Genomic DNA, 9,175 nt, shown 5'->3' with positions numbered 1-9,175 from the left:
ACACACAATTGTTTTATAGATAGTTGGGTTGTGATTTATACCGTTATTGGAAATGATAAAATCTTCATTGTTTTATCAACTTTTGTGCGTGAATATTAATGACACGGTAAGTAAAAATTTTATATACATTGTAGTTTAAACTGACATATCTGAATGTAAACGTTTATCGTAAAACACATATGTATGGGGGGTTTCACTTTCGATTTCATTCGACTAATATTGATTGCTTGATTAATTAGGCTAAAACGATTGCATTATTTACAAATCGAGCATGCTTTGATACCCAAACAAAGATAACTATGTTACAAACAAAAACGTATTGTCATGACTGTATGTACATTTTTTATGTAAGATGCAAGAAAATTGTCAATTTTACACTGGTAATATTTTCCGCATATATTATGTATTGTTTAAATGGATAAATACTATGAAAAATCTAATGTACCGTAATCGCAAACGACGCCTTTTTTGAACCAAGGTTCACCCATAATCCAGGCACAATGAAAGGTATTAATTGAAATAAGATGTCAGAATTCTTGAATCCGGCTGGTCCACATGTGACTTATCTTTATAGGTCTCCAAGAGTTAAAAAATCCAATCGATTCAAAATCGGGAAAAGGAAAATCTTTAGACAAAGGGATTTATCGGCTAAGTTATAACATATCTCAGATGACATATAGCCTAGTAACAATGTAAATACCTTACACGAAAGAATATTAAAATGTAAACAAGAATGACAAGATATTACAATCGCAAACTAAATCTCGGAAGAAGCCAATTAACAAGGAAGTGTAATCCTTTGCCAATCAGAGAAAGCATAATCCATGAAGATAACTTAAACAGTACAGGTATATAAATAAGAAGATGTGGTATGAGTGCCAATGAGACAACTCTCCATCCAAGTCACAATGTATAAAAAGTTAACAATTGTATGTCAAAGTACGGCCTTCAACACGTGGTCTTGGCTCACACCGAACAGCAAGCTATAAAGGGCCCCAAATGACTATTGTAAAACAATTCAATCAGGAAAACCAACGGTCTAATCTATATAAAAAACGAGAAACGAGAACACCTAAGAACCACAACAACAAACAACAACCACTGAACAACAGGCTCCTGACTAGGACAGGTGCATAAACATGCAGCGGGTTTAAACGTTTTCATAGGCGCCAACATTCACCCTAACATGAGACAGTAGTGTAACATTACAACATAAAAAGACACACTATAAAATATTAATTGAAATGACTTAACGATCAAAAAGACATTTAAACAAAAACAAATAAACATACACTGAACGAATAAGTTTGATCTATGACACAATATAAATACAATATTAAAACGTAGGTGCCTACATTATATATAGATACAAAATATTACTTAACTGTTCATTCAAGCGAGTGGTAGCACTGACTAAACGAACGCGTATAAGAAAAGTACAAGAGATGATCAAATAGGACTATATTCATCAAATATCAAAGATCAAATATAACGTTCACACTGAATAAACAATTATAACATCCCTTGTATATACTATACCCCTAACACCACAATATCAATGCAAAAACCTAATTTGCATTTTAGTTTATTTCAAACTAAATATTAGCGAATTTGTTTATACATAAAAAAATTAAAAAAAACATCATTATATATATAGTTGATCAACAGCAGCATAATTATAACCTACATCAGATAAATCTATGACGCCCGAAAGGACTGTGGGGAAAAATTCGTAAACTTGTTATCTTTAAATGTAATAAAACTATATGAAAAGCTTGGAATGAGATACCTTTATTTAGTATTGCTTCCAATATAACATGCTTCCAAAAACAAATCTATTTAAGATAAAACTTATTTTAGTTATGACCAATTTATGATTTCTTTTCCCTGCTGTAAAAGTGCTTTTAGTTAAAAAAAATCACTTTATGCTAAGGGGTCACTATAAACACGCGCATACTGAACTAACTATGAATAATTCATTATAGATACCAGAATTAGAATTTTGTACTCCAGACGCGCGTTTCGTCAACCAAAGACTCATCAGTGACGATAGATTAAAAACAAATAAAAACTAAGTAAGAAGTTAAAGAGCATTGAGAACTCAAAATTTCGAAAGGTTTGGCCTAATACAGCTAAGGTAATCTCGAATGAAAATTCCACACGAAGGAACCAACGACACATCGCAATTAAAAAGGAAAGGAGAATTAACAAAGCAAATCAAAAGTTGTTCCGTTCATTTTAAGAGCAATTCTTTGTAACAACCAACCATTGAAAATAAGGGGGTCGGAACGCATAGTAACCGATTTTCTTGAAAATAGCCATACCATATAATAAGGTGAAAAGTAAGAAAAGTGCCCTCCCCCCCCCCCCCCCCCCCCCCCCCCCCCCCCCCATATGTTGCCATGGCAACCAAGTCAATAAGTATTCCCGTACATTTTAGAGGATTTAGCATTGAAAAAACAACTACTTTATAGTCATACTGAAGCAAAACCAGATTACATTTAATGACATGTTTTAATTTTCCTAATCAATAAATTACAACAAAATGTTTCAGGGATTCAGGGTGTTAGGATGGTTGCGATTGAAACCAAAATGTGTCATTTTTGCTTTTTTGTTCAGAAATTTGACCATGTTATAAAGATAACCTGAAAACAGCAATAACTATTGAAAGCCTATGATGTGAAAACTATTGCGTGTAATGACCTTCAATTTGACCCACGGTCAAAGGTCATTGATTACCTTGACCTTTGATCTTGTGTATATTAATTAGATTCTGTAAGAACAAATAATAGAAAGTAGCGTACAATTTACATAGAGAAAATGTTCAGGACGATAAAAGTCACAATTTTTTTAAAGGCCAACGGTAAGAAGGCAAGGTCATGTCAAAAGTGCTGAACAACAACCCGTATTTGATACAAAAGTACCTAGTAACGATACATATTTTGATTTAGGAATATATGGACTACCAAATAGACCCTACCCAAAAGGTCAGGGTGAATGTCATCACATAAGTCCTTAGCAAGCATTCATTTATTGTGAAAAAGTGCCTAGCAACAATTTATTTATAATGGCATTGCAACAATATATTTTCGATTTCATTTAGACAGATATCGGAAAAAAATTGATATCAATACTTTTTTTAATTAGTAATCACTTTAAAGAACACAACTTATTTGTAGCGAATTGTTGAATTACACTGACTTGATTGCACACATGTATAATCAAAAATTGTAAATTATATGGCAATTTCAATTTCAAGGTTGATAAAAATAAGGGTTTGATTACAAATCCAAATACAAAAAATAAGAAGACGTGGCACGAATGTCAATGAAACAATTCTCCACAAAAGACCAAAGATTAATATCAAGACAGGTCGTTTGAATGTTCAAGAACAAGACGAAACGAACACAATTATAAAAGGGACGACTAATTAATTTCTTTCTTTGGGGTTGGAGATTTGGGCAACAGGTTTTACGTGGACAGAATAATCATTTCATCCGTAATAAGGGTTGATTACTTATTTTTTTTTTTTTTGTCGAAAACATTATTTTCCATTGTGTACATACCTATTTCCTATTTCAAATCGTATCTCGCTGATGTTCTGCAAAATTTCCTTTTTTTATAAAGATTTTATCTTGGTGTTCACATTTTCTCCCTTTCTATTATAGTTTTCAAGATAATTATAAAATCTCAAAATTTAGTTAAACAAATCTTTTCAGGCAATAACTGCAATAGAAAGTTGATTCACAGTTTCAGTAATGTTTACCAATTGGTAAATCTTTTCTTGTTGCTCATTTAAGCTGTTCACTACCTCTCTTTATAAAAGAGAAGTGAAAATTACTAAAGGGACATTCAAACTCAAAAGTCGAAAATAAACTGTCAACGCCATGGTTAAAAGAAAAAGATCAAAAGACAAACAACGTACACAAAACACTACATAGAAAATTAAAGACTGAGCAACACGATACCCAAAACCGGGGGCGATCGCATGTGCTCCTGAAGGGTAAGCAAAGCCTGCTCCACGTGTAGCACCCGTCGTGTTATTACACGTGAAAATGGCAAAAATCACATTGTTATTTGAAATAAGAACAAAACCTTCCATAATGAGTCGATCATGATTTATATGAAGATTAATTTGAAGATCTTCTTTTCCGATTATTTTAACTTGTTATAGTCTGTCTTTAACTATAATATATTTAATACAATTGCCAAAAAAACAAAAGTAGGAATAAATGACATTGAATGGCAATAAGAACCGATTGTCAATTAGTTGATTGTAGATCTTATTTTGTTGAACATTGTTGCTTATTACAGTTTACTCTATATGTTGGTGTGCTGTGGTTATTTTTTGTATTCTTGTCTTTCATTTTTGCTTATGTGCTTTGTCTATATGCAATTTTGTTTTTCTTTGTTGAAATATTTGTTGGTTTTTATGGTGATTAAGATTATAACACAATGTTGACTGCTGTACCCCTATTTTACCTATTATGTCTGTTTGTTTTGTTCACACATTGTTGTCAATTTAATGGAATTTTATGCGACGATCATACAAGTGAAAGGTTAAGCTAGCTATAAAACCAGGTTTAATCTACCATTTTCTACATAAGAGAATGCCTGTACAAAGTCAGGAATATGACAGTTGTTTTCCATTCGTTTGATGTGTTTGAGCTTTTGATTTTGCCATTTGATAAAGGACTCTCCGATTTGAATTTTCCTTGGAGTTCGGTATTTTTTAAATTTTACTTTTTTCTGTCTAGTATTGCTTTCGTTTTATAACACTAAAATCATAGAAAACTGTCACTAAAAGGCGATAACTCGTTAAAGGAGTCAACGAACTGATTTTGATCATGTTGACTATCTGTAGATCATCTTATATGATAATATAGCTGACTGACTTTGATGTTTAAAGTTTTAATTCTCTCTGTGTTTTATAGTTTTTCAACAACTTGTTTTTGCTGATTGTTTAGCTGTGGACAGTTTCTCGTTGTCGGTCATTAGTTTTATCAAAACACAAAGGATACAATCATCATTAAAAGGGGGAAAGTTGACTGACGATACTTGACAAATTTGACTTTCTTGTAGATCTTGTCTGGCTAATTATTTTGTTATATAAAGTTTTTCTCGATTTATTGCAGTTTCAAGATTATATCTAATTAAACTAAACTAGAGGCTCAAAATATTTTTTTTTAATTAAACTAAACTAGTGGTTCCGATGAGCCTGTGTCGCACACCTGCTTCTTCAACTTTTGAGTAAAAATCATCATTAAAGGCGAACAACTCTATTAAGAGTAAAATGACAATTTCAGTCTTGTTGACGTATTTGTATATCTTATCCTATGTCATTATTCCTTTTTAAAGTTCATATCTATCTATTATAGTTTTCAAGATAATGGGCAAAAAATTTAAAAAAGTAAAATTTGTCATCAAAGGGCAATACGTTCAATAAGGAGTCGAATAACGATTTTGGTCATGTTGACTTTTCAGTAGATCGTGTCTTGCTGATAATTTTTGCTATTTAACGTTTCTATCAATCTATTACACTTTTCAAGAAAATAGGCAAAAATGCCAAAAATGGGGAAAATTGTAATTAAAGGGTAGGACATCAATAAAGTGTCGACTGATGATTTCAATCTTCAATCATTTGATTTATATGTAGATCTTGTCTTGCTGATCATTTTTGCTATTTCAAGTTTCTGTCTATCTATTATAATTTTCGAGATAAAAGGCAACAATGAAATGGATTTAAAGGCAATAACTCCTAAAAGACATCGTCCGACAGTTTTGTGTCATTAGACATTAGGTAGATCTCATCATTTTGAAAATGTTTGCCCTTGTCAGACTTTTTCTATCTATAGCCGTTTTCAAGATAAAAGACAAAAAAATGCATTTTAACCCCATGTTCTATGTTTAGCCATGTCGGTCATGTTGGTTAGAAGGTGGGGTCATCGGACGCATTTTTTAAATTTAATACCCCACATATGATTGTGGGCAAGTTTAAATACGAGTTGGTTGACCGTTATGGAATAACCGTTTCACAGATGATATCGGATATGTTCCTTATGTCGTAACTACAATACCCTTCCCTTTTCACGAATGTGACTTACCGAATTAGACTATTTACCGGATTTGTAATAACATAAGCAACACGACGGGTGCCACATGTGGAGCAGGATCTGCTTATCCTTCCGGAGCACCTGAGATCACCCCCAGTTTTTGGTGGGGTTCGTGTTGCTTAGGCTTTAGTTTTCTATGTTGTGTCATCTGTACTATTATTTGTCTGTTTGTCTTTTTATTTTTGGCCATGGCGTTGTCAGTTTGTTTTCGATCTATGAGTTTGACTGTCCCTCTGGTATCTTTCGTCCCTCTTTTAGTTAATTTGGCCATGTTACCTTTGTAAAGGTTAACGGACGACGACGACAGACGATAGACGCCAAGTGATGGCAAAAGCTAACATTTTTCGTTGATTGATAACGTTTGATTTTGTCAGTTTTATGAACTGATTTTGTCCGAAATTGCAGAGTAATTTCAGAGGATAAGACTTTGGCAAAGGTTTACAGACGACGATGACGATGACGGACGGCAAGAGTGAAGAAAGGATCAATTTGCCCTATAGGACATACCAACAACAAAAAAATGGGTAAAAATCGTCTTTTAAATTCATTTTAACTATTTTTGTGACTTTCTATCAAAAAGAAGTTTTCAAGAAATAATGTCACATATATATTCAGTAGATATAAGACCCGCAGTTATATCGCACGCGGTTTAAAGTTAAAAGGGAGATGAATATCAAAGGGGAAAAGATATTTTAAAATAAACAATAGGATTTTGGATAATATAGAATATAAAACTATAATAAAAACCTTTATTCAGCAATATGAAAAAGAAACAAAACTTACCAATAGCATTGGACATCAGTGGGATTTGTTCAAAATTGAGGTTCGAGAACATACTGTTGCATACTGTAAAAGAAAAGCAAAACAACATTGAAGTGAAATACATGTATTGGAAAATAAGATTAAAAAAATCAATGTAAATATTAACAATTGGAAAGATGATGTTGTTAAACATTTTCAAGAAGCAATAATATATAATGAATGTGAACTAAGAAAACTATATGAAATAGAAACTAAAGGGACTCAAATAAGCTCAAGGATAAAATGGATAGGAGGAGAGAAAAATGCATAATTCTTTTATGGTTAGAAATGCTAGACAAGCTAGACAGTCTATAACTGCCCCGAAAGATGAAAAGGGAGTTGTACAAACTGAAACTTTTAAAAATTTACAAATAGAAACAGAATTCTATCAAAAAAATTATAATAGTACAAAACCAGAAATGAAATCCATAGATGATTATATTAATGATACAAAAATTTATCATAAATTAACTACCCAATTGAGTGATATTATGGAGGGTACTGTAACCATTAAAGAATTCACAGATTCATTATTCAAGCTGAAAATAAACAAAGCACCTGGAATTGATGGACTTAGAGTAGAATTCTATAGAACGTTTTTGGAAGAATTAAAAGAATTTGCTGTATCTACATTTAATTATTCATATAAGAAAGGGGAGTTAACTAGTTCTCAAAAAATTGGAGTTATCCCTCTTCCCCATAAAAAGTATGATCCACTTTGGTATGACATTAGGTAAATCCAGGATATAAATGATTATGCAGAAAGATTTGATAGAGAGGGGCATTACTATTTTAGGCTTCTCGAAAGTATTTGACACTGAGACTGGAATTTTATGTTTTCAGCTTTAAAAAATGTGGGTTTCCAAACTCTAAGCTTAAAGGTTGCACTTTGTAAATACAGCTATTTCACAAACCACGCCACTTTTGGGGAGATATATAATATTCATAGATATTTTGTTTGTTTACGTACTGGTTCCCAGATATGATCTCTATGTTTCATCTCATAGAAACATAACTTGGGAATGTTACCAGTATATTTACACATGGTTGCAGGAAATTTTGAATTCTGAGGCTTACCTAAAGTGAAGGAAGGGGTAGTACAGAACTTAAGTATAAGTTTAAACTCTTAGATGTTCGGGGCATATAAATGTTGAAAATATGCCGCACAGCCCTATATTTTGACCTTTGAATAAAATAGTAGTGCATATCCACTTTCCATTCTAGGATATAATTTTTCACGAAACTTCATTGTAAAAGTGGCACAATTTTAGCCGTAAAGGGCGTTCCTATGGGAAATTGCATTGTCTATATTTACAGAAATGCAACCGATATTGGGTGAAAAAATAGAACATGTAGAATTTCAACAATTTTGGTTTATCTCAGAGATTTTAATGAATTTAACCCAAATATAAAGTTTTATAAATATTTCGTGCAGATTGAGAAAATCCTGGGCCTTAACTATGATGACTCAGCATAAGTTCAGGATAGTTTACTTTAAGCCCTGAATGCAAAGCAAATTCATAATATACGCATATTTGTAATTTAAATTGCTTAGAAGTGCTTATTTTTACTCTTCGGAGTCATTGAAACTCATAGATCCTTGATAAATATTGTTGTTGGGGTGTTTTTGTCCTGTCGATAACCCAAAAGTAAGCCGTTACACCTGAATGTGCTTTCTTGTGACCGCAGCATAAAAAATACAAGCTAGAAATACAAAAATACCTCAATAAAACTAACAATAGTGTGTTCTATCCTAAATATGTACTTAATATTCCATATTCACAGAAACAGCAGAATCTTTTAGCAAATTTGAGGACCCAGTGGCAAAAAACAGAGAAAAATGCCTAAACCCTGGGTCATAAAACAGATAATTTAACCTGTAAATGCTAGGTCTTTTGTATAGAAAACATTAACTGTGCTTGGAAGTTATGCAAAAAAAAAAAGATGTAAGCAGTCAGTTCTATAAAACTTTTAGTGAATTCATACATCAGACTGGTAATTTCACACATATAACTTTTGCAAATATGGCTCTGTCTAAACACTTCTAGTTCATATATTACATGTATTAGCTAAATTATGTTAGATATATGGTGAGAGATGATATTTTTGTGACAAGATTTCTAAAATGACCATTTGAGGCAGAAGCTGTAAACTTTTATTAATAAATAGGCATACAGTAAGATGAGGACTGCAGACAGATACAGGATTGGATACTTTATATGATCTTGAATGTTGGAATTAATAACTACTAAACTTTACAT

At 32.2% G+C, this 9,175-nt stretch overlaps 1 protein-coding gene across 1 annotated transcript in view; it reads left to right on the top strand.

Annotated features, from left to right (window-relative positions):
* Positions 1-9,175, top strand: part of LOC127735504 (uncharacterized) — a 57,836-nt gene continuing 48,661 nt past the window's right edge. The window contains exon 1 of the mRNA XM_052245691.1: positions 1-106. The gene's annotated coding sequence lies outside the window, so the exon portion shown is untranslated. The remainder of the gene's footprint in view (positions 107-9,175) is intronic.

The sequence above is a fragment of the Mytilus californianus genome, unplaced genomic scaffold (genome assembly GCF_021869535.1).
Source record: "Mytilus californianus isolate M0D057914Y unplaced genomic scaffold, xbMytCali1.0.p SCAF_1, whole genome shotgun sequence".
NCBI classification, from domain to species: Eukaryota; Metazoa; Mollusca; class Bivalvia; order Mytilida; family Mytilidae; genus Mytilus; species Mytilus californianus.
This window is presented reverse-complemented; position numbering and strand designations above follow the sequence as displayed.